Genomic DNA, 22,919 nt, shown 5'->3' on the forward strand with positions numbered 1-22,919 from the left:
ACATGCAACCACCATCTATCTTCAATTAGTTCAGGTGACAGACAGGATTTTATTGACACAGGTCAATGACCAGTGGTGGAAAAAGTACCCAATTGTCATACTTGAGTAAAATAATAGAAAATGACTCAAGTAAAAGTGAAAGTCACCCAGTAAATTACTACTTGAGTAAAAGTTAAAAAAAAATTGGTTTTAAATATACTTAAGTATCAAGAGTAAAAGTAAGAATAATTTCAAATTCCATATATATTAAGCAAACCAGATTGCACAATTGTATTTTTTATTTACAGATAGCCAGGGGAACACTCTAACAGTCAGACATAATTTACAAATTATGCATTTGTGTTTAGTAAGTCCGCCAGATCAGAGGCAGTAGGAATGACCAGGGATGTTCTGTTGATAAGTGTGTGAATTGGACAATTTTCTGTCCTGCTAAGCATTGAAAATGTAACGAGTACTTTTGGGTGTCATGGAAAATGTAAGGAGTAAAAAGTACATTATTTTCTTTAGGAATGTAGTGTAGTAAAAGTAAAAGTAGTCAAAAATATAAATAGTAAAGTACAGAAATCCACAAAATGACTTAAGTAGTACTTCAAAGTATTTTTACTAAAGTGATTTACACAATTGTCAATGATGAACATCCAATTTTCATCCTTACATTGACAACATAGGGAAAATCTCAATTGCATACTGTCACGTTCTGACCATAGAAAGCTTTTATTTTCTATGGTAGAGTAGGTCAGGGTGTGACAGGTTTTTTTTCTAGTTTATTTATTTCTATGTAGGTTCTAGTTTATTTTTTCTATGTTGGGGTTTTGTCTAGTTTCTGTATTTCTATGTGGGGTTCTAGTTTCTGTATTTCTATTTTTTTTGGGGGGGGGGGGATCTCCAATTAGAGGCAGCTGGTCATCGTTGTCTCTAATTGGGGATCATATTTAAGTTGTTGGTTTTCCACTAGGTTTTGTGGGAGATTATTTTGAATAAGTGTATGTTGCACCTCTTTGTCACGGTTTGTTGTTTTGTTCATTAGTTTATTTATGTCTTGCATAGTTTCACAGTTATAATTAAATGTGGAACGATACACATGCTGCGCTTTGGTCCCATTCTTCAGACAGCCGTGACACATACTCCTCATGTCCGCTCTCCTCACTTCCTTCTCAAAACCCATTGGAGAAGGTCAGAGGGGACAATTGAGATTCTCCCAATATCACACTTCCTCTGACAGCCTCTGTAAAATTTACATTGATTTAAATTAATGAACTACTCCTTGATTTATAGGTGTTAGGTTTGAAGGATAGACATGACCACAGGTGTCATAGCTAACTGTACTCTTTTAATTATAACTTCAGCTGAACAATACAGAACGTTGGGGGGCTTAACATAACCCCAGGGTTAGAGATACTGTAACAGGATGTGACAATTATGGAATTTTGCCTAACATTGAATTGTCATGCAAATTGATTATAATGTATAAAAACTACATATATGTAGTTTTTATACATTATAATCAATGTATAAAAACTATATATATATATATATATGTAATCATTAGGTATTTTGTAGCAAAAAATAATATATATATATGTATATATTTATTTTTTTTGTATTTTTTTTGCTACAAAATACCTAATGATTACATCTTTGGATGACACCCTGTCGCAAAAACCAGTGGTGTAAAGTACTTAAGTAAAAATAGTTATTTGGGATCGGTGTCCCTCCCACGGGATGGTTGAGCTAACGTAGGCTAATGCGATTAGCATGAGGTTGTAAGTGACAAGAACATTTCCCAGGACATAGACATATCTGATATTGGCAGAAAGCTTAAATTCTTGTTAATCTAACTGCACTTTCCAATTTACAGTAGCTATTACAGTGAAAGAATACCATGCTATGGCAAAATCGGAAAAACGCCAAGGGGGATGAATACTTTTGCAAGCATACAGTATATTCATAATTAAATGGAAGTGTTTCTGTTGAGGTGATATACTGTAACTGGACGAGCAAAAAACAACAGCCAATGACCAGAAAATATCAAGGTACAATATATAAAGTATCAATCATTAGCTGTTGTCAGGATAAACTTCAGTTTTAGGAATACATTTAATCTCATTGTTTCAAGTTGTATTATGTATGTACGGGATACCCATGGTATACATCGTCCAAATATGCTTACTTGCAGGTTCCTTCTCGACAATGCCACAACAATAAATATAAGAATACAAACATAAAGTAAATGGCTCAGTAGAATACAATAAACCTTTATAACTTATAAGTATCATACAGGAAGGCACAATTTATAGTCCAATATTTACATGTGTATTGGGGAAGGGGGGTGGGGGCAATATAATAAGAGTCTGCTAGCAGCAGCTGTGATGTGTGTGTATCATGAATGTATGTGTGTGTATGAGTGACTGCATGTGTGCTAAGGTGCGGAGAATCAAAAGCAGGTAGTCAGTCCAGTTCAAGTGTTCAGCAGCTGGTAGATAGAAACTGGCTTGTAGATAGAAACTATCTCTGAGCCTGTTGGTATAAGACCTCATGCTCTGATACCGTCTGCCCGAAGGTAAAGGAGAGAACACCTCATGGCTGGGGGGCATTACAGTCGTGGAAGGCGCAATTCCCGCACCAGGCCGTGATACAACCTTTCAGGACGCTCTCAATGGTGCAGCGGTAGTATTTGGAGAGGACCCGGGGCGGCACGCCAAATTTCTTCAGTTGCCTAAGAGAGTAGAGACACTGTTGCGCTCTCTTGACAAGAGTGGTGATGTTGTTGGTCCATGACAAGTCCTTGGTGATGTGGACGTCGAGGAACTTAAAACTTGTGACTCTTTCTACCGCAGTTCCATTGATGTGGACCGGGCCATGTTCCCTCCTCTTTTTCCTGAAGTCAACAATCAACTCCTTTGTTTTGCTGACGGTGAGGGAGAGGTTGTTGTCATGACACCACCACGCAGTCGTGGGTGAACAGAAAGTACAGCAGTGGACTGAGGACACACCCCTGAGGGGCCCGTGAGTTAAGAGTTAGTGTGGAAGAGTTGTTGTTACCAATCCTCACATTGAGTTCATATAGGGCATAACATATTTCAAACATGACAAACACTAGAATATGAATAGTTTCCAAATATAAATGGCTAAAGGCATTTCATATTCATAGGATTTATTTATAAGCAAACAGTTGGTGGAGAAACATCCGAAATCCTGCAGACAATCCAGGAGAGACAGAAGGAGATGCAGGACGTGAGACAGGCTGTGGACTCTCTGAAGTGTTGGGGTCATCTATGTAAATTATTTACATATTTACATTTACATTCTGTCTGGGATCCAGGTAAGAGCTGAGTGAATGGGTTGGTTGAAATGGACCCCCTCACCTCTGTGTGTGTGTCCGTACAGCACTCTGCACTGGCAGCAGTGGAAGACAGTGAGAGGATATTTATTGAGCTCATGCACTCCATTGAGAGAAGGCGCTCTGATGTGAAGGAGCTGATCAGAGCCCAGGAAAAGTCTGAAGTGAGTTGAGTTGAAAGAGCAACTGGAGCAGGAGTTTACTGACCTGAGGAGGAGAGATGCTGACCTGGAGCAGCTCTCAAAATCAGAAGATCAAATCCATTTCCTCCAGGTGACATCTATAAATTAGGTGTCCCCCAAAATACTCTGTAATGGCGATCTTTGACTAGACTTATTTTTTCTGTGAAATGAGCTTGATCTAAAGTAAAGTTTGTCTTTCACAATATATTCTACCCATTTGCCTCTGTAGAGTTTCCAGTCTCTCTGTGTCTCTACTGGATCTGAGGCCTGTCTATCCATACATTTCCCCAGATTTTTAAGAAACTGAAAGATCAGCTACAGGACAAACATTTTTACATTTAGCAGACACTCTATCCAAAACAAAGCATATCAACAGATTTTTCACCTAGTTGGCTCGGAGATCCGAACCAGTTACTGGCCCAAGTCTCTTAACCACTAGGCTACCTGCATAGTGCAGTTTTCTCATTTTGCTGCCTTAACATTTAATTTAAAAGGGATTCAACTGGATTTCCCCCCACAGATCTAAAAAATCTACTCCACATTTTCAAAGTGAAAGAAAATGTCAAATTTTTTAAAAAGCAACAAAATAAATAAATAAATTGATTGTGTATGCCTTCACACCCCAGAGTTCATACTTGGCGGAAGGCGGAAGAACCTTTGGCAGCCATTACAGCTGTGAATCTTTTTGAATATGATTCTACCAACTTTGCACAACTCTTACATGCTGAACACACTGCTCGCGTCGCGTGTGCGAGCATTGCTAAATAAATGTACACATACATGTTACTCAATCATTGCACCCACATTGCTCGTCCGCGTCAATGAGCGTATGCGTAGCCAGGCGCTAAAATAGAACTTGGTTCTATTTGTGACGCTCGACTCGCTGCAAGTCCTGCCTCTCCCATCTCATTGGTTTTTAGGAGCATATACCCACGTGCCATCTCCTCATTGGTTTTTAGGAGCATATACCCACCCACGTGGATGATTGAAAGATTAACTGAGGTTCACACTCCAGCCAGTCAGTTGTGGTAATGCACCTTAAAGTTGATTGCCAACTGCCATATAAAGTCCAAAGAAGAAGAAGCCTGAAGGAGGAGAGATGACTAGAAACAAACTCGGTTGACTGTTTTATCTGTGGATTAATTGTCGGAGTAAAGGACCTTGTGCATTTCAGATAAAATAACGACACAATGTTTATATCCCAGGACAAATTAGCTAGCAACAGAAAGTTAGCTAGCTAAATTGCCATAAATGTTTCATGCTTTTCGACCTGTCTCCAAATTAAAATAATTGGTTCAGAGTTTGTTTTGATATTTCAACCTGAGTGTCCTGGGACAAAATCACACGCAGACGCACGAGCGCATGCACAATACATTTGGTTGGGAATCATAAGTGGTTTAAAGTACTTAAGTAAAAATATTTGAAACTACTACTTAATTCGTTTTTTTGGGGTATCTGCACTTTACTTTACCATTTATATTTTAGACAACTTTTACTTTTACTTCACTACATTCCTAAAGAAAATTATGTACTTTATACTCCATACATCGTCCCTGACTTTTAAATGATGTATACTTTTACTTCTGATATTTAATTATACACTGCTCAAAAAATAAAGGGAACACTTAAACAACACAATGTAACTCCAAGTCAATCACACTTCTGTGAAATCAAACTGTCCACTTAGGAAGCAACACTGATTGACAATAAATTTCACATGCTGTTGTGAAAATGGAATAGACAACAGGTGGAAATTATAGGCAATTAGCAAGACACCCCCAATAAAGGAGTGGTTCTGCAGGTGGGGACCACAGACCACTTCTCAGTTCCTATGCTTCCTGGCTGATGTTTTGGTCACTTTTGAATGCTGGCGGTGTGTTCACTCTAGTGGTAGCATGAGACGGAGTCTACAACCCACACAAGTGGCTCAGGTAGTGCAGCTCATTCAGGATGGCACATCAATGCGAGCTGTAGCAAGAAGGTTTGCTGTGTCTGTCAGTGTAGTGTCCAGAGCATGGAGGCGCTACCAGGAGACAGGCCAGTACATCAGGAGACGTGGAGGAGGCTGTAGGAGGGCAACAACCCAGCAGCAGGACCGCTACCTCCGCCTTTGTGCAAGGAGGAGCAGGAGAAGCACTGCCAGAGCCCTGCAAAATGACCTCCAGCAGGCCACAAATGTGCATGTGTCTGCTCAAACGTTCAGAAACAGACTCCATGAGGGTGGTATGAGGGCCCGACGTCCACAGGTGGGGGTTGTGCTTACAGCCCAACACCGTGCAGGACGTTTGGCATTTGCCAGAGAACACCAAGATTGGCAAATTCGCCACTGGCGCCCTGTGCTCTTCACAGATGAAGCAGGTTCACACTGAGCACATGTGACAGACGTGACAGAGTCTGGAGACGCCGTGGAGAACTTCTGCTGCCACCCCCCCGCGGGACGGGTTTGGTGGTGGGTCGGTCATGGTGTGGGGTGGCTTTTTTTGGGGGCCGCACAGCCCTCCATGTGCTCACCAGAGGTAGCCTGACTGCCATTAGGTACCAAGATGAAATCCTCAGACCCCTTGTGAGACCATATGCTGGTGCGGTTGGCCCTGGGTTCCTCCTAATGCAAGACAATGCTAGACCTCATGTGGCTGGAGTGTGTCAGCAGTTCCTGCAAGAGGAAGGCATTGATGCTATGGACTGGCCCGCCCGTTCCCCAGACCTGAATCCAATTGAGCACATCTGGGACATCATGTCTCGCTCCATCCACCAACGCCACGTTACACCACAGACTGTCCAGGAGTTGGCGGATGCTTTAGTCCAGGTCTGGGAGGAGATCCCTCAGGAGACCATCCGCCACCTCATCAGGAGCATGCCCAGGCGTTGTAGGGAGGTCATACAGGCACGTGGAGGCCGCACACACTACTGAGCCTCATTTTGACTTGTTTTAAGGACATTACATCAAAGTTGGATCAGCCTGTAGTGTGGTTTTCTACTTTAATTTTGAGTGTGACTCCAAATCCAGACCTCCATGGGTTGATAAAATGGATTTCCATTAATTATTTTTGTGTGATTTTGTTGTCAGCACATTCAACTATGTAAAGAAAACAGTATTTAATAAGATTATTTCTTTCATTCAGATCTAGGATGTGTTGTTAAAGTGTTCCCTTTATTTTTTTGAGCAGTATATTTTATCAATTATATTTACTTTTGACACTTAAGTATATTTAAAACCAAATACTTATAGACTTTTACTCAAGTAGTATTGAGTCATTTTCTATTAAGGTATCTTTACTTTTACTTAAGTATGACATTTGGGTACTTTTTCCACCACTGGGAATCATTGATATACAGCAATATTCAAACCCAAATTTAAGTCAGGACTGATACCGGACCACTCAGGAACAGTCTTGGAAAGCCATTCTGGTGTGTCTTTTGCATAAAAATTGTTCGTAATTGTCCCACTGAAAAAAAATATCTATCCCAGTAGCAACAGTCATCAAAATTGTTAAAAGGTTTTCAAAATAATTCTAATAAATGCAACAGTGGGACAATGGATGAAAACAATCAAAACTTTTAGCATTTTTAAAATCCATCAGATATTGACATAAAATGTTTTCTTGCATGGACAAATAATGTCAGGGATGTTGGTGGGAATTCAGGTAATTTATTGTAAAATTTTACAAATGTTTTCGTAGAATGCACTCATATATACATTTTCTAATGGTATCAGGTACCTTTTTTTATATTTTGTGTTAAAATAAAAGCAATTATATGTGCCGGCTTTGCATAAATACACTGGGAGTATTTGCATATATTAATATATTAACATAAAGGGGTTGAACTGGGCTGCAACCACCAAAAACTTGCCCCATTAATTACTGTTGTTGTCACGTTCTGCTGCATAATTCAACATGTGAATAGCAGTATATCCTCAGATTAAAAATTAACATACTTGGCTCTAGATTACACCTATCTATACATACTTTACATTGTTTGCGAGATCAGACATAATATCATTATAATCCGAGTGTTCATTTTCGGAAATTGCTTTCATTTAATCTGATCTCATTTGTAAACATTTCAACTGTATTAAATGATAACTTTCTTAAATTCCACAAAAAATGAACACCCATCAAAATAAAGTTATCTTTTTCTTGTGATGTAAGTGTCGAGATGATGCGTTCAATTCTCAACAGAGTTTTAACGTTCTTATAGATGTATTCCACTGAGCCCATTTCATTTACATTTACATTTACGTCATTTAGCAGACGCTCTTATCCAGAGCGACTTACAAATTGGTGCATTCACCTTATGATATCCAGTGGAACAACCACTTTACAATAGTACATCTATATCTTTTTTTTTGGGGGGGGGGGGGATTACTTTATCCTATCCCAGGTATTCCTTAAAGAGGTGGGGTTTCAGGTGTCTACGGAAGGTGGTGATTGACTCCGCTGTCCTGGCATCGTGAGGGAGCTTGTTCCACCATTGGGGTGCCAGAGCAGCGAACAGTTTTGACTGGGCTGAGCGGGAACAGTGCTTCCGCAGAGGTAGGGGGGCCAGCAGGCCAGAGGTGTATGAACGCAGTGCCCTTGTTTGGCTGTAGGGCCTGATCAGAGCCTGAAGGTACGGAGGTGCATTCCCCTCACAGCTCCGTAGGCAAGCACCATGGTCTTGTAGCAGATGCGAGCTTCAACTGGAAGCCAGTGGAGTGTGCGGAGGAGCGGGGTGACGTGAGAGAACTTGGGAAGGTTGAAAACCAGACGGGCTGCGGCGTTCTGGATGAGTTGTAGGGGTTTAATGGCACAGGCAGGGAGCCCCGCTAACAGGGAGTTGCAGTAATCCAGACGGGAGATGACAAGTGCCTGGATTAGGACCTGCGCTGCTTCCTGTGTAAGTCAGGGTCGTACTCTGCGAATGTTGTATAGCATGAACCTACAGGATCGGGTCACCGCCTTGATGTTAGCGGAGAACGACAGGGTGTTGTCCAGGGTCACGCCGAGGCTCTTAGCACTCTGCGAGGAGGACACAATGATGGCGAGATCATGGAAAGGGCAGTCCTTCCCCGGGAGGAAGAGCAGCTCCGTCTTGCCGAGGTTCAGCTTGAGGTGGTGATCCGTCATCCACACTGATATGTCTGCCAGACATGCAGAGATGCGATTCGCCACCTGGTTATCCTGTTATGGATAGGGGGCAGTATTTTCACGGCCGGATAAAAAACATACCCGATTTAATCTGTTTATTACTCCTGCCCAGAAACTAGAATATGCATATAATTGTTTGATTTGGATAGAAAACACCCTAAAGTTTCTAAAACTGTTTGAATGGTGTCTGTGAGTATAACAGAACTCATATGGCAGGCCAAAACCTGAGAAGATTCCAAACAGGAAGTGCCCTCTCTGACCATTTCTTGGCCTTCTTTAGCCTCTTTATTGAAAACAGAGGATCTCTGCTGTAACGTGACACTTTCTAAGGCTCCCATAGGCTCTCAGAAGGCGCCAGAACGTTGAATGATGACTCTGCAGTCCCTGGCTGAAAAACAGTAGTGCATTTGGATAGTGGTCAATCTGAGAACAATGAGACGGCGTCTCCCGGTCGGAATATTATCGCTATTTTACGAGAAAAATCGCATAGAAATTGATTTTAAACAGCGTTTGACATGCTTCGAAGTACGGTAATGGAATATTTTGAAATTTTTTGTCACGATACGCGCCGGCGCGTCACCCTTCGTTACCTTTCGGATAGTGTCTTGAACGCACAAACAAAACGCCGCTATTTGGATATAACTATGGATTATTTGGAACCAAACCAACATTTGTTGTTGAAGTAGAAGTCCTGGGAGTGCATTCTGACGAAGAACAGCAAAGGTAATCCAATTTTTCTTATAGTAAATCTGAGTTTGGTGAGTACCAAACTTGGTGGGTGTCAAAATAGCTAGCCTGTGATGGCCGGGCTATCTACTCAGAATATTGCAAAATGTGCTTTCACCGAAAAGCTATTTTAAAATCGGACACCGCGATTGCATAAAGGAGTTCTGTATCTATAATTCTTAAAATAATTGTTATGTTTTTTGTGAACGTTTATCGTGAGTAATTTAGTAAATTCACCGGAAGTGTTCGGTGGTAATGCTAGTTCTGAACGTCACATGCTAATGTAAAAAGCTGTTTTTTGATATAAATATGAACTTGATTGAACAAAACATGCATGTATTGTGTAACATAATGTCCTAGGAGTGTCATCTGATGAAGATCATCAAAGGTTAGTGCTGCATTTAGCTGTGGTTTTGGTTTTTGTGACATTATATGCTAGCTTGAAAAATTGGTTTCTGATTATTTCTGGCTGGGTACTCTCCTGACATAATCTAATGTTTTGCTTTCGTTGTAAAGCCTTTTTGAAATCGGACAGTGTGGTTAGATAAAGGAGAGTCTTGTCTTTAAAATGGTGTAAAATGGAAGTTTTTGGATTTCTGACGTGTTTGTAATTCGCGCCACGCCCTATCATTGGATATTGGAGTGGTGTTCCGCTAGCGGAACATCTAGATGTAAGAGGTTATCAGAAGGGGGAAAGGAGAAGATTAATTGTGTGTCGTCTGCGTAGCAATGATAGGAGAGACCATGTGAGGATATGACAGAGCCAAGTGACTTGGTGTATAGCGAGAATAGGAGAGGGCCTAGAACTGAGCCCTGGGGGATACCAGTGGTGAGAGCACGTGGTGCGGAGACGGATTCTCGCCACACCACCTGGTAGGAGCGACCTGTCAGGTAGGACGCAATCCAAGAGTGTGCCGCGCCGGAGATACCCAACTCGGAGAGGGTGGAGAGGAGGATCTGATGGTTCACAGTATCAAAGGCAGCAGATAGGTCTAGAAGGATGAGAGCAGAGGATAGAGAGTTAGCTTTAGCAGTGCGGAGAGCCTCCGTGACACAGAGAAGAGCAGTCTCAGTTGAATGACCAGCCTTGAAACCTGACTGATCAAGAAGGTCATTCTGAGAGAGATAGCAGGAGAGCTGGCCAAGGACGGCACGTTCAAGAGTTTTGGAGAGAAAAGAAAGAAGGGATACTGGTCTGTAGTTGTTGACATCGGAGGGATCGAGTGTAGGTTTTTTGAGAAGGGGTGCAACTCTCGCTCTCTTGAAGATGGAAGGGACGTAACCAGCGGTCAAGGATGAGTTGATGAGCGAGGTGAGGTAAGGGAGAAGGTCTCCGGAAATGGTCTGGAGAAGAGAGGAGGGGATAGGCTCAAGCGGGCAGGTTGTTGGGCGGCCGGCCGTCACAAGACGCAAGATTTAATCTGGAGAGAGAGGGGAGAAAGAGGTCAAAGCATAGGGTAGGGCAATGTGAGCAGGACCAGCGGTGTCATTTGACTTAACAAACGAGGATCGGATGTCGTCGACCTTCTTTTCAAAATGGTTGACGAAGTCATCCACAGAGAGGGAGGAGGGGGGAGGGGGAGGAAGATTCAGGAGGGAGGAGAAGGTGGCAAAGAGCTTCCTAGGGTTAGAGGCAGATGCTTGGAAGTTAGAGTGGTAGAAAGTGGCTTTAGCAGCAGAAACAGAGGAGGAAAATGTAGAGAGGAGGGATTGAAAAGATGCCAGGTCCGCAGGGAGGCTAGTTTTCCTCCATTTCCGCTCGGCTGCCCGGAGCCCTGTTCTGTGAGCTTGCAATGAGTCGTCAAGCCACAGAGCAGGAGGGGAGGACCGAGCCGGTCGGGAGGATAGGGGACATAGAGAGTCAAAGGATGCAGAAAGGGAGGAGAGGAGGGTTGAGGAGGCAGAATCAGGAGTTGATTGTGCATGTCAGAGCAGAGGGAAGAGATGATAGGATGGAAGAGGAGAGAGTAGCAGGAGAGAGAGAGCGAAGGTTGCGACGGCGCAATACCATCTGAGTAGGGGCAGAGTGAGTAGTGTTGGAGGAGAGCGAGAGGGAAAAGGATACAAGGTAGTGATCGGAGACTTGGAGGGGAGTTGCAGTGAGATTAGGAGAAGAACAGCATCTAGTGAAGATGAGGTCAAGCGTATTGCCTGCCTTGTGAGTAGAAGGGGACGGTGAGAGGGTGAGGTCAAAAGAGGAGAGGAGTGGAAAGAAAGAGGCAGAGAGAAATGAGTCAAAGGTAGACGTAGGGAGGTTAAAGTCAACCAGAACTGTGAGGGGTGAGCCATCCTCAGGAAAGGAACTTATCAAGGCGTCAAGCTCATTGATGAACTCTCCAAGGGAACCTGGAGGGCGATAAATGGTAAGGATGTTAAGCTTGAATGGACTAGTGATTGCGACAGCATGGAATAGACAGATGGGTCAGGGGAGAAAGAGAGAATGTCCACTTGGGAGAGATGAGGATTCCAGTGCCGCTGACCAGATGCTCTCGGGGTGTGCGAGAACACGTGGTCAGACGAGGAGAGAGCAGTAGGAGTAGCAGTGTTTTCTGTGGTAATCCATGTTTCCGTCAGCGCCAAGAAGTCGAGGGACGGAGGGTAACATAGGCTGAGACGAACTCTGCCTTGTTGGCCGCAGACCGGCAGTTCCAGAGGCTGCCGGAGACCTGGAACTCCACGTGGGTCGTGCGCACTGGGACCACCAGGTTAGAGTGGCAGCGGCCACGCGATGTGAAGCGTTTGTATGGCCTGTGCAGAGAGGAGAGAACAGGGATAGACCGACACATAGTTGATAGGCACAGGAGAGGCTACGCTAATGCAAAGGAGATTGGCATGAAAATTAACTAAACAACTGGGGAAGCGAGAGAGCAGGGCCTCCCTCACTAACCATTCACTGAAACACTAAAACGCTAAAACATAACTTTTCTAGCTACCACTAGAAATTAAAATTGATGTAGACTACAGTGGTTCAATGTCATTTCAGCCATTACCGGGTGTGTTTGGCAGGTCATTAAAAAACATTTCTGCAAGAGTATTTCAAGACTATGAAAGAGTTGCAGGAGTAAAATGAAAACAATAAATCCAGCGAGATTTAAGTGACAAGTGGATTTTGCACCACTCAAACACAGGAAATAGATGGCTGAAAAGATCCTCAGGTGGGTGGAGCTAATCCCAGGGTTATGTATTCAGAAGTCTGAGGCGGGTTTACCTCTAACCCTTACCAGGGCTTTGCTCCTCTCATACTCCTTTTGATCCTGACAAACTCCCCAGTCCTTGCTGGTGACAAACACACCAATAACATGATGCTTCCACCACAGTACTTGACAACACAGAGGGTTTCACAGGCTTCCTTCTTTTCACTTTGTCATACAGGCCAGTAATGTTGACTGAATGCAATATTGTTGATGGTCTGTATTTTCAAGTATTGTGGGGGCAGCATTATGTTATGGGTGTGTTTGTCACCGGCAGGGACTGTGGAGTACGTTAAGATCAAAAGAAATATGAAAGGAGCAAAGCCCAGGGTAAAGTTAAAGGAAAACCAGCCAGTCTTCTGAAAACCTAACCCTGCAATTGAGTTTTAGACCAGAACGGCTTTCAAATAGGTGTTGAGTGTTCCTGGATAGTCTCAGTCCTGACTTAAATATGCTTGAAAATCAGTGACAAGGTTTGAATATTAGTGTCTATCAATAATTCCCAATCAAATGTAATAATTTTGACAAAAACAATGGATATATATTGCTACAAGAGTTGTGCAAGGTTGGTAGAATCTTATTAAAACGTATTCACAGCAGTAATGGCTGCCTAAGGTGCTTGCACCAAGTATTAAACCTGGGGTGTGAATCAATACATGTTAATTTCTTAGTTTTTATTCATTGGAGAATTATCTATTAATTTGGTTTCACTTTGAACATATGGAGTAGGTTGTGTAGCTCGGTAGGAGAAAAAAAATCGAACTAATCCTTTACATTTTAAGGCAGCAGAATGTGAAGATTGTGCAAGGGGTGTGTAGACCTTTACTAGCATGGAGAAAATTGCCAAAATACCAGGGAAAGGTTGGTCAAATGAATTTCTAGAACAAAGAGAACAAAAGTTGTTTCCTTGTCAAGGAATACAATCGCATACTACTGCAACCATTAGTATTCGTGCTATGGTAATCTCAACACCTAGAACCAAACCTCATATGTTTGCTGGCCAACAGCCAGCTACTCATGTTAAATAGAGAGACTAGTGCTAGGACAATATGTAAGGGGTAATCAACGAGGGGCTATGCGTTCTCTGGAAAATAATGAACGTCGTGGAAGGTGTGTTCCATGACACGCTGCTGTTAGCGGAGTGGAACTAACCTTCTACGAAGCAGCATTATTTTCCAGAGAACGATAGAGCCCCGAGTTGATTATCCGTTTTATACCAGGCTATAATTTAAAACATTTACCGCTAGAAATGTGTTCATTTACAGGTAGAAATGTGTTCAATCCACTGAAGTAGCTAGGGCTGTATCCAGGCACTCTGCGTTGCGTCATGTGTAACAGTCCCTCTCTTCGCCCCAACCCGGGCTCGAACCAGGGACCCTTGCACTCATCAACAACTGACACCCACGAAGCATCGTTACCCATCGCGCCACAAAAGCCACAGCCCTTGCAATGCAAGGGGAAACCCTACTTCAAGTCTCAGAGCGAGTAACGTCACTGATTAAATGCTAGTACAGTATATTGGCCATATATCACAACCCCCCGAGGAGCCTTATTGGTATTATAAACTGGTTGCCAATGTAATTAGACATTTTGTCATACTCGTGGTATACTTAAGCAATAATGCAAAAGGGGTAACTAAGGGCTGTTGTTAGGCACTTAGAAATACATGTTTTGTCATATTTTACCTTTATTTAACTAGGCAAGTTAGTTAAGAACAAATTCTTATTTTCAATGACGGCCTAGGAACAGTGGGTTAACGGCCTGTTCAGGGGCAGAACAACAGATTTGTACCTTGTCAGCTCAGGGATTTGAACTTGCAACCTTTCAGTTACTAGTCCAACGCTCTAACCACTAGGCTACCCTGTACCCAGTTTATAATGTCTAATATACCATGGCTTTCAGCCAATCGGAATACAGGGCTCAAACCACCCAGTTTATAAGGTCTAAAATACCCCGGCTTTCAGCCAGTCAGCATTCAGGGCTTGAGCCACCCAGTATAAACTGGATGGTTCAAGCCCTGAATGCTGATTGGCTGACAGCCATGGTATATCAGACCGTATACCACGGGTATGACAAAACATTTATTGTTACTGCTCTAATTACGTTGGTAACCAGTTTATAATAGCAATATAGCACCTCGGGGTTCTGTGGTATATGGCCAATATACCACAGCTAAGGGTTGTATCCAGGCACTCCGCATTGCGTTGTGAAAAAAGAACAGCACTTAGCCGTGGCATATTGGCCATACACCACACCCCTTCGTGCCTTATTGTTTAGACAATGCACGCTCTAGAATGCCCTTCAAGCCAATCAGAAACAAGCATTCAACATTTCCATGGTATAAGAAAGTATAGATATCGTTCATTTTATCTGTACAAAATGTAGCATTTGGACATTTCTTGTGGTGGGCACCGCTATTGATAATTCTTCAAAATGATACGATAATCAAGGTATATCTACAGTGCATTCGGAAAGTACTCAGACCCCTTGACTTTTTCCTTATTCTAAAATGTTTTAATAGTTTTTGTCCCTCATCAATCTAAACACCCCATAATGACAAAGCAAAAACAGGTTTTTAAACATTTTAGTAAATGTATACAAAAAAAGAAGAGATATTACATTCACATAACTATTCAGACCATTTACTCAGTACTTTGTTAAAGCATCTTTGGCAACTACAGCCTCGAGTCTTCTTGGTTATGACACTACAAGCTTGGCACACCTGTATTTGGGGAATTTCTCCCATTCCTCTCTGCAGATCCTCTTAAGCTCTGTCAGGTTCAATGGGGAGCGTCGCTGCACAGCTATTTTCAGGTCTCTCCAAAGATGTTAGATCTGGTTCAAGTCCGGGCTCTTGCTGGGCCACTCAAGGACATTCAGAGACTTGTCTGAAGCCACTCCTGCGCTGTCCCCAGTCTGAGGTCTTGAGCGCTCTGGGGCAGGTTTTCGTCAAGGATTTCTCTGTACTTTACTCTGTTCATCTTTCCCTCGATCCTGACTAGTCTCCCAGTCCCTGCAGCTGAAAAACATCCCCACAGCATGATGCTGCCACCACCATGCTTCACCGCAGTGAGGGTGTCAAGTTTCCTCCAGACTTGACTCTTGGCATTCAGGCCAAAGAGTTCAATCTTGGTTTCATCAGACCAGAGAATCTTGTTTCTCATGGTCTGAGAGTCTTTAGGTGCCTTTTGGCAAACTCCAAGTGGGCTGTCAACGGCGTCTTTTACTGAGGAGTGGCTTCCGTCTGGCCACTCTACCATGAAGGCCTGATAGGTGGAGTGCTGCAGACATGGTTGTGCTTCTGGAAGGTTCTCCCATCTCCACAGAGGAACTCTGGAGCTCTGTCAGAGTGACCATCAGGTTCTTGGTCACCTCCCTGACCAAGGCCCTTCTCCCCCGATTGCTCAGTTTGGCCGGTCAGCCAGCTCTTGGAAGAGTCTTGGTGGTTCCAAACCTCTTTCATTTAAGAATCAAATCAAATCTTATTTGTCACATGTGCCGAATACAACAGGTGTAGACCTTACAGTGAAATGCTTACTTACAAGTCCTTAACCAACGATGCAGTTTTAATAAAATACCTAAAAAAAAGAAGATAAGAAAAACAAATAATTAAAGAGCAGCAGTGAATAACAATAGCGGGGCTATATATAGGGGGTACCGGTACAGAGTAAATGTGATAATTATGTACATGCAGGTAGGATTGTTAAAGTGGGGGGGGGGGTGCAAATAGTCTGGATAGCCATTTGATTAGCTGTTCAGGAGTCTTATGGCTTGGGGATAGAAGCTGTTTAGAAGCCTCTTGGACCTAGACTTGGCACTCCAGTACTGCTTGCCGTGAGGTAGCAGAGAGAACAGTCTATGACTAGGGTGGCTGGAGTCTTTGATGATTTTTAGGGCCTTCCTCTGACACCGCCTGGTATAGAGGTCCTGGACGGCAGGAAGCTTGGCCCCAGTGATGTACTGGGCCGTACGCACTACCCACAGTGGAGACCACTGTGTTCTTGGGGACCTTCAATGCTGCGGACATTTTTTGATACCTTTCTCCAAATCTGTGCCTCGACACAATCCTGTCTCGGAGCTCTACGGACGATTCCTTCGATGTCATGGCTTGGTTTTTGCTCTGACATGCACAATCAACTGTGGTACCTTATATAAACAGGTGTGCCTTTCCAAATCATGTCCAATCAATTGAATTTACGACAGGTGGACTCCAATCAAGTTGTAGAAACATCTCAAGGATGATCACTGGGAACAGGATGCACCTGAGCTCAATTTCGAGTCTCATAGTAAATGGTCTGAATACTTATGTAAATTAGGTATTTCTGTTTGACATTTTTTTATACATTTGCGAACATTTCTAAAAACACTGTTTTCACTTTGTCATTTATGGGGTTTTGTGTGTAGATTGATGAGGATTTATTTAATACATTTTACAATAAGGCTGTAGTGTAACAAAATGTGGAAAAAGTGAAGGGGTATGAGTACTTTCAGAATGCACTGTATATAAAACCGACTAGCAAGGTATATCGGCTTATCCTTCCTGCAGTATTATGTAAAAAGCATACATGAATGTTCCTGCATGTACTAAACCCTCTCACAGACCTTCTTACAACTTAGGATACTTAGGGCAAAGGACAAAATAATTGTGCAAAGTGCAAAAATGACCATCCACACAATCATATTCTGGCAGCTTGATTTAATTTGAGTCAATTCTTCAACCGTGTGTTATAAGATGAGTCGGTCTGTCTCCATAGTGACTGAAGTTCAGATGGAACACCCTGTTGAGCCCAAGACCAGAGAGTAAATTGAGGCACACACACACATTCATTTTCAATCTCTTTATTTTTCCTCTTAGACTCTTGCCAGCTGACATTGGATCCCAATAAAGTAAATTCATTTGTGTCTGTCTGCAGGGTATAGAAAAGTGACCACAAATTGTCCTATTCGTACCATCGAGTCAGATTTATCAACCACCCTCAGGTGTTGTGTAGAGAGAGTCTGTCTGGAGCCTGCGTCTACTGAGAGGTAGAGCGGAGTGGGCAATCCGCTGATATAGCAGCGTCAAATGAAGAGATCAGGAAAGTAGGTTATTAGCATTGTTTTGGGATCAATGATCAGTCCTGGAGGATATACTGCTCCCCTCCGCCCTACACTTGTTTCTTCCACAATAATGGAGAATGGACTCATATCAATGTTCCTTGCTCCTCTAGAGTAGGAGTGTACCTGAACCACAGTGCAGGAACTCTGTCCTTCTACATCTGACACAATGACCCTCCTCCACAAATTACAGACAACATTCCCTCAGCCCCTACATCCTGGGTTATGGTTTGATTCAGCAGCATTTGTGAGGATGGTAACACCTATTCAGTCATAAAGCTAGTATCTGGTATCAATTCATTGTGAGCTTTACTTAGATCAACTGTTTTACCAACTGTGTGCACATGCCACCCACACACCATAATTAAGGACCTATTATTGTAAAGAATTTATGGATAGCTTCACATCATGTTTTAAAAAGTAGTTGCTCTCATGCAATGTTCGATATACAGAAATCAGACAGTATTTGCTTGTGAAAATGTAATGCACTTACTCCATAGATGGTATTGATTGAGTGTGTCCTGATTCAGAGGGGTTGGGTTAAATGCAGAAGACACATTTCAGTTGGACAACTGACTAGGTATCCCCCTTTCCCTTTGTTTAAAAAAATAGATACTTTCATATTGTGACTGGCAGGTGGCGCCCTTGTCATCGGTTATGGTATTACAGTTCTTAATTCTGTCTTGAAGTCGATTGTCATGTTTGCAGCAATTTTCATCTGAACTAAAGCGTTTGAATCACAGGAGGTTGGTGGCACCTTAATTGGGGAGGACAGGCTCGTGGTAATGGCTGGAGCAGAATTAATGTAATGGTATCAAATACATTAAACACATGATTTCCATGTGTTCGATGCCATTCTATTTGCTCTGTTCCGGCCATTATGAGCTGTCCTCCCCTCAGCAGCCTCCTGTGGTCTGAATAGCAATGTGAAAATTTACTTGAGGTACACTACAGCATACTAAACTTCTACAACATCCTTTAATAGCGTCATCATTCTGCATTACACACCACACATTTACCCCAAATCAATGATGGACATATGTGACTGCATTTTTTTGTATATGTCAAACCATTCATAACAAGCATTCTCTTTAACACAAATTCTAACCAAAAGGTGCAATGACACAGCTACATTCTATTCCTTAAATATCTCAAAGTACCTGGTGTCCAAATCTTTGCCTTAAAACATTGGTAACAGTTTATAATAATCATGAATAAGCATTAAACTACTCAAACAATTACACATTTATTTGTAAACATTTATCAACGTGACTAAGCATTTATAAAGGCTTATTCATGAAAGTTTACGAAACATAAAATGTAGTTAACTCATGATGCTCAATTACAGTATTTTAAATGATTACATTTTTTTAAATGAGTACAACATACATGGAAAAAAATTGTAAATCATATTTTTAAAGAGCAACACACTGTGTGGTGTTTCTTTCAATGCTGAAGGCAATGCATCAAGAACTGATGGCCCATCGACATCATCCAATCAGTTCCTGATGCAGTATCATCAACATCAGAAAGCTCTACATTCAGTCATGGAAACCGGGGATCCATTCTGGCTCAAAAAGAACCAACTGCAAGTGGGCAAATGAGGGAGTTAGTAAATGGTTAAAACAAGATTAGGAGAGGAAATGGACGAGTTATAGAGAAAAAGAGACACCCCACTTTATTGGATAGCCCCCACAGTAGCTCTATAGAGGCTCAAACTAACTGACTGCAGCTTTGTTGATATGCCATGACCTGCCAGTGTTAGGGTTAGATTTTACATTATGGTTAGGTATAGAATTGGAGTTATGAGGCCTTAGATGTATATTTTTTGTTTTTACCTGGGATGGAAAGGGAGGGTGGGACTGGGGTAGGAGGGGGCGAGGGATTGAGCTGTTCCTTGTTTTAAAAAATGAAAAATGAATCAATGCTGCAATTGCAAATTTGAACTCTAATAAAAATAAACAAAACATTAGAGTTATGGATATGGTTAGTGGATAGTTAAACAATTTGTTCAACATCTGTAAACCATCAGTAGGGGACTATCCCATGTTAAGTGCTAACACCAGTGACAATTTTGAAGGAAGGACACTGCAGCGGCAGGTCATCTCTATTGACCCCTTGGAGACCGGGCACCTCTCCAAAAGCTTGTTCCAGCCAGGGACCTACTGTACTGGACTGTGGTGCAGGAGAGGCAAACAGCTGCGTTTAGCAGAACCCCAGCAGCCACTGTGAGAGGAAACACTGAACTGCTCACAGTTGCCAGCTGAGATTAGGCCAAATCACAGCAACTCATCGGACAGCTGATCAAGTTGGAATATGATCCATTACGTGGAGGTGTAAGAGACATGACAGTTTATATTCACAGGGAGATTCTCATTTGGGGCAAAAGACCGTCCTCTCCTGGACTCCTCCGTCCTCTCTCCTCTGACCCGGAAACCGATGGTTGAGGAGAGTATCAGTTAGTAGACAAACAGAGTGTCCTCACCTCCTCGATAGCCTCCTACCGCCGAAGAAGCACAAGAGTATCCTACCGGAGTCCTTCGCGGAAGAGTTATGGGATCTGCCACACCCCCTTTGAATCAACTGTTTACTTGGGAGGAGAAAAGGAGGCACATATTTAAAAACGATATGCAACTTATCCCTTTATCTATAAAATGTCTAGGATAACTAGCTAAATGCATTTTTACTACTTTACACATTTCATTTGGGATTCCACCCCTGTAAACATAATTTGCATGATGACGTGCAAATGAAGGAGGATGGTCTCGTTTCATACAAGTGCATTTGTTTCCACATTTCCTCTCCTCCCCGGTTACCTTTTTCAAAAGGAGGCGAGGAGAGGATGGAGGAGTTGAGCAAACCAATAGAGAATCTCCCATAGTCTCCAAAAGGGGCTCCTGAGACAGAAACAGCAGTTGCACTTACCAGCCATTTCTGCCCCGACTCGAGTCACAATGATATTTGCGTGAGGTGCACATGATGTGTAAGTGGTCTTCATCCTCCCCATGATTGACATGTCTATTTTCCACAGAAATTATTTCAGAGATAGTGTACATAACACTTAGTTATGATAAGACAGATCGATGGATGCATTTGGATCCATGTTATAGAACGATCTGCATTATTTTGTGTTTTTCACTCCGAACAAGAGGATGTATGAGCAGACGGACTGCAGAACCTCTCCAGGTCAATGTGAGAAACCATAAGACATCACAGTTGCCTGCAGAGATTACCCAGTCTATCCATGGAGCCCCATGTTACATACTCAGCTACAATGCCCTTGTCTTTCTCAGGAGATCGTTCCCTTTGATCCAATCTGTCCCAAAAGTGCCCACACATGGGTCATGTTCATAAGAACACACAATAGAAAACATTTTGAAACAAAATGTGTTTAGTCCAGGTAGTCCCTCCCTGTTTAAGTTCTTTCCGCTTGGTGCCTAATGAACACGAACCTGGCCATTGTGACCTCATCTCACTGATCGGATCACATGACACATTTAAAAATACCTGGGTTGTGTTCAGTAGGAACAAACTCCAAAATGGAGTGAAACGTGAAGGTATTATCTGTACATGTCCAATAAAAACACTCATTTTAATATACCGTTGTGAAACATTTTAAAGCAGTGTGCCCCAATGAACACAACCCAGAATCTTATTAAAGGGTTACCCAAACCACAATAACACCGAGCATGGAGATTCTATTGGCAGCGGTGATACTCTTTTGAAGCCAAGCAGGACTTAAAAGCCAATGATGGGCTGGCAGCTGAGTTGGAGGAGGACTGCTATGGGCAGGTCTGTCTCTCGGGCGGGCCTCAAACATATACATATGTAAACGGCAATAACAATAGAAGTGTGCCGTAAACAAACAGCAGTGAACCTAATCCGCTCACCCCTCAAACCATGAAGGAGGGGTCGGATAGGGGGGGCAGGGGCGTTAAATCCTGCTTCCAGCTGGTGTGCAAAAAGGCGTCTCCCCACTGGTGCCAGCTGGCGCGTGCCCCCTGTACTTAGAAAGACCCCTCCAGGAGACCACTAACCCCCCCCCCAAAAAAAAACAGCCCTCACCCCAAACCATCCAGAAGGTTCATCCACCACCACTCGTTACCATAGCAAATGGGGGTCCCTCATTGTCAGAGAGTTCCGGGTCACCTTAAGTCACGGTCCCTGGCCTTTTGACACCTCCGTACCACTGCAACAAATTGAGAGGGATAGGGCAAAGGAAAGAGGGGGAATAGAGGAGTTGGGAAGAGAGAGAGACTTTCAGAGAATGCATTCAACAGTAGCACATGGCAGTGTTCCTAAACCAGATCAGACTATTTGTCCTGGATCAGATGTTTGGTGATTTAGAACAAAATGTCAACCTAGAGCAGTACATTTGTTTGGAGATACTGAAAGATAATTCAGTTTGGTTTTAACTGTTGCATTTATTCATTTCCAACACCTAAAATGTGCCTCTACTGAAATTAACTAAAATGATTCCAGTTTAACGTCAATTCAATAGCATTAAACTTTTGTCCTTTATGGTTCATTGTTAATTCAACACTTTGTCCACTAAGTTTGTGGATGTCAGATACAACTAAAAAGACACAGTATAAGTACATAATTCTAGGAAGTTAAGGGGAAGGGATACTTGTTGAACTTTCTATAGGCATTCATACTTTAATGAGTACAATATCTGTATATGCAGACATGACTAAAAATAGGAATCAGGCCAAATTGTCTAAAAAGTGTATCGAATAATTACAACATGCTATCTGCATACTGTATAAAGTGTAATCAAACATGATCTATTCTTTAAAATATAACTTACACACAATACAAGGCTTTTCATTTTGGGAGTGATGACAGATAATTGGGTCTTCTCAAGTAATAAAAGCATTGTTATTCACTCAATCGACTGAGTCTTTTTGACAGTCCCAGACTCGTAAGCTACAAGCCCCGCAGAGCACAGTAGGACACACACGCTCGCCACCATCTGTCAGAACAGTAGAGTTTGCCATAACAGTACCCCCCACACGCTTTAGTTCAAACAGTAAACATTACAACAAAAAGCATATGCATTGTTTAATGGTCTCGCTTGAGCAGGATTGACTTCAAAACATTGACAGGCTTCAAAAATCGATGGCAAATGTTTTCATCCCTATGTTTTTTGGTCATTGGAGACAAGATAAATGTACTGAATGGACACGCATACATATTACATTTTGTAAAAAAAGAGGGAAAATAAGCTTTCAAGCGAGATAGATGCCTTACT

At 42.5% G+C, this 22,919-nt stretch overlaps 1 long non-coding RNA gene across 1 annotated transcript; it reads right to left on the reverse strand.

Moving 5' to 3' along the window:
- Window positions 1-17,249: 17,249 nt before the first annotated feature.
- Window positions 17,250-21,681, reverse strand: LOC123725478 (uncharacterized). The gene is made up of 2 exons (XR_006757984.1): window positions 17,519-21,681; window positions 17,250-17,346 (listed from the first exon to the last, which is right to left on the reverse strand). It is a non-coding gene; the product is annotated as an uncharacterized lncRNA (long non-coding RNA).
- Window positions 21,682-22,919: the final 1,238 nt, after the last annotated feature.

The sequence above is a fragment of the Salmo salar genome, chromosome ssa12 (assembly GCF_905237065.1).
Source record: "Salmo salar chromosome ssa12, Ssal_v3.1, whole genome shotgun sequence".
NCBI lineage: Eukaryota > Metazoa > Chordata > Actinopteri > Salmoniformes > Salmonidae > Salmo > Salmo salar.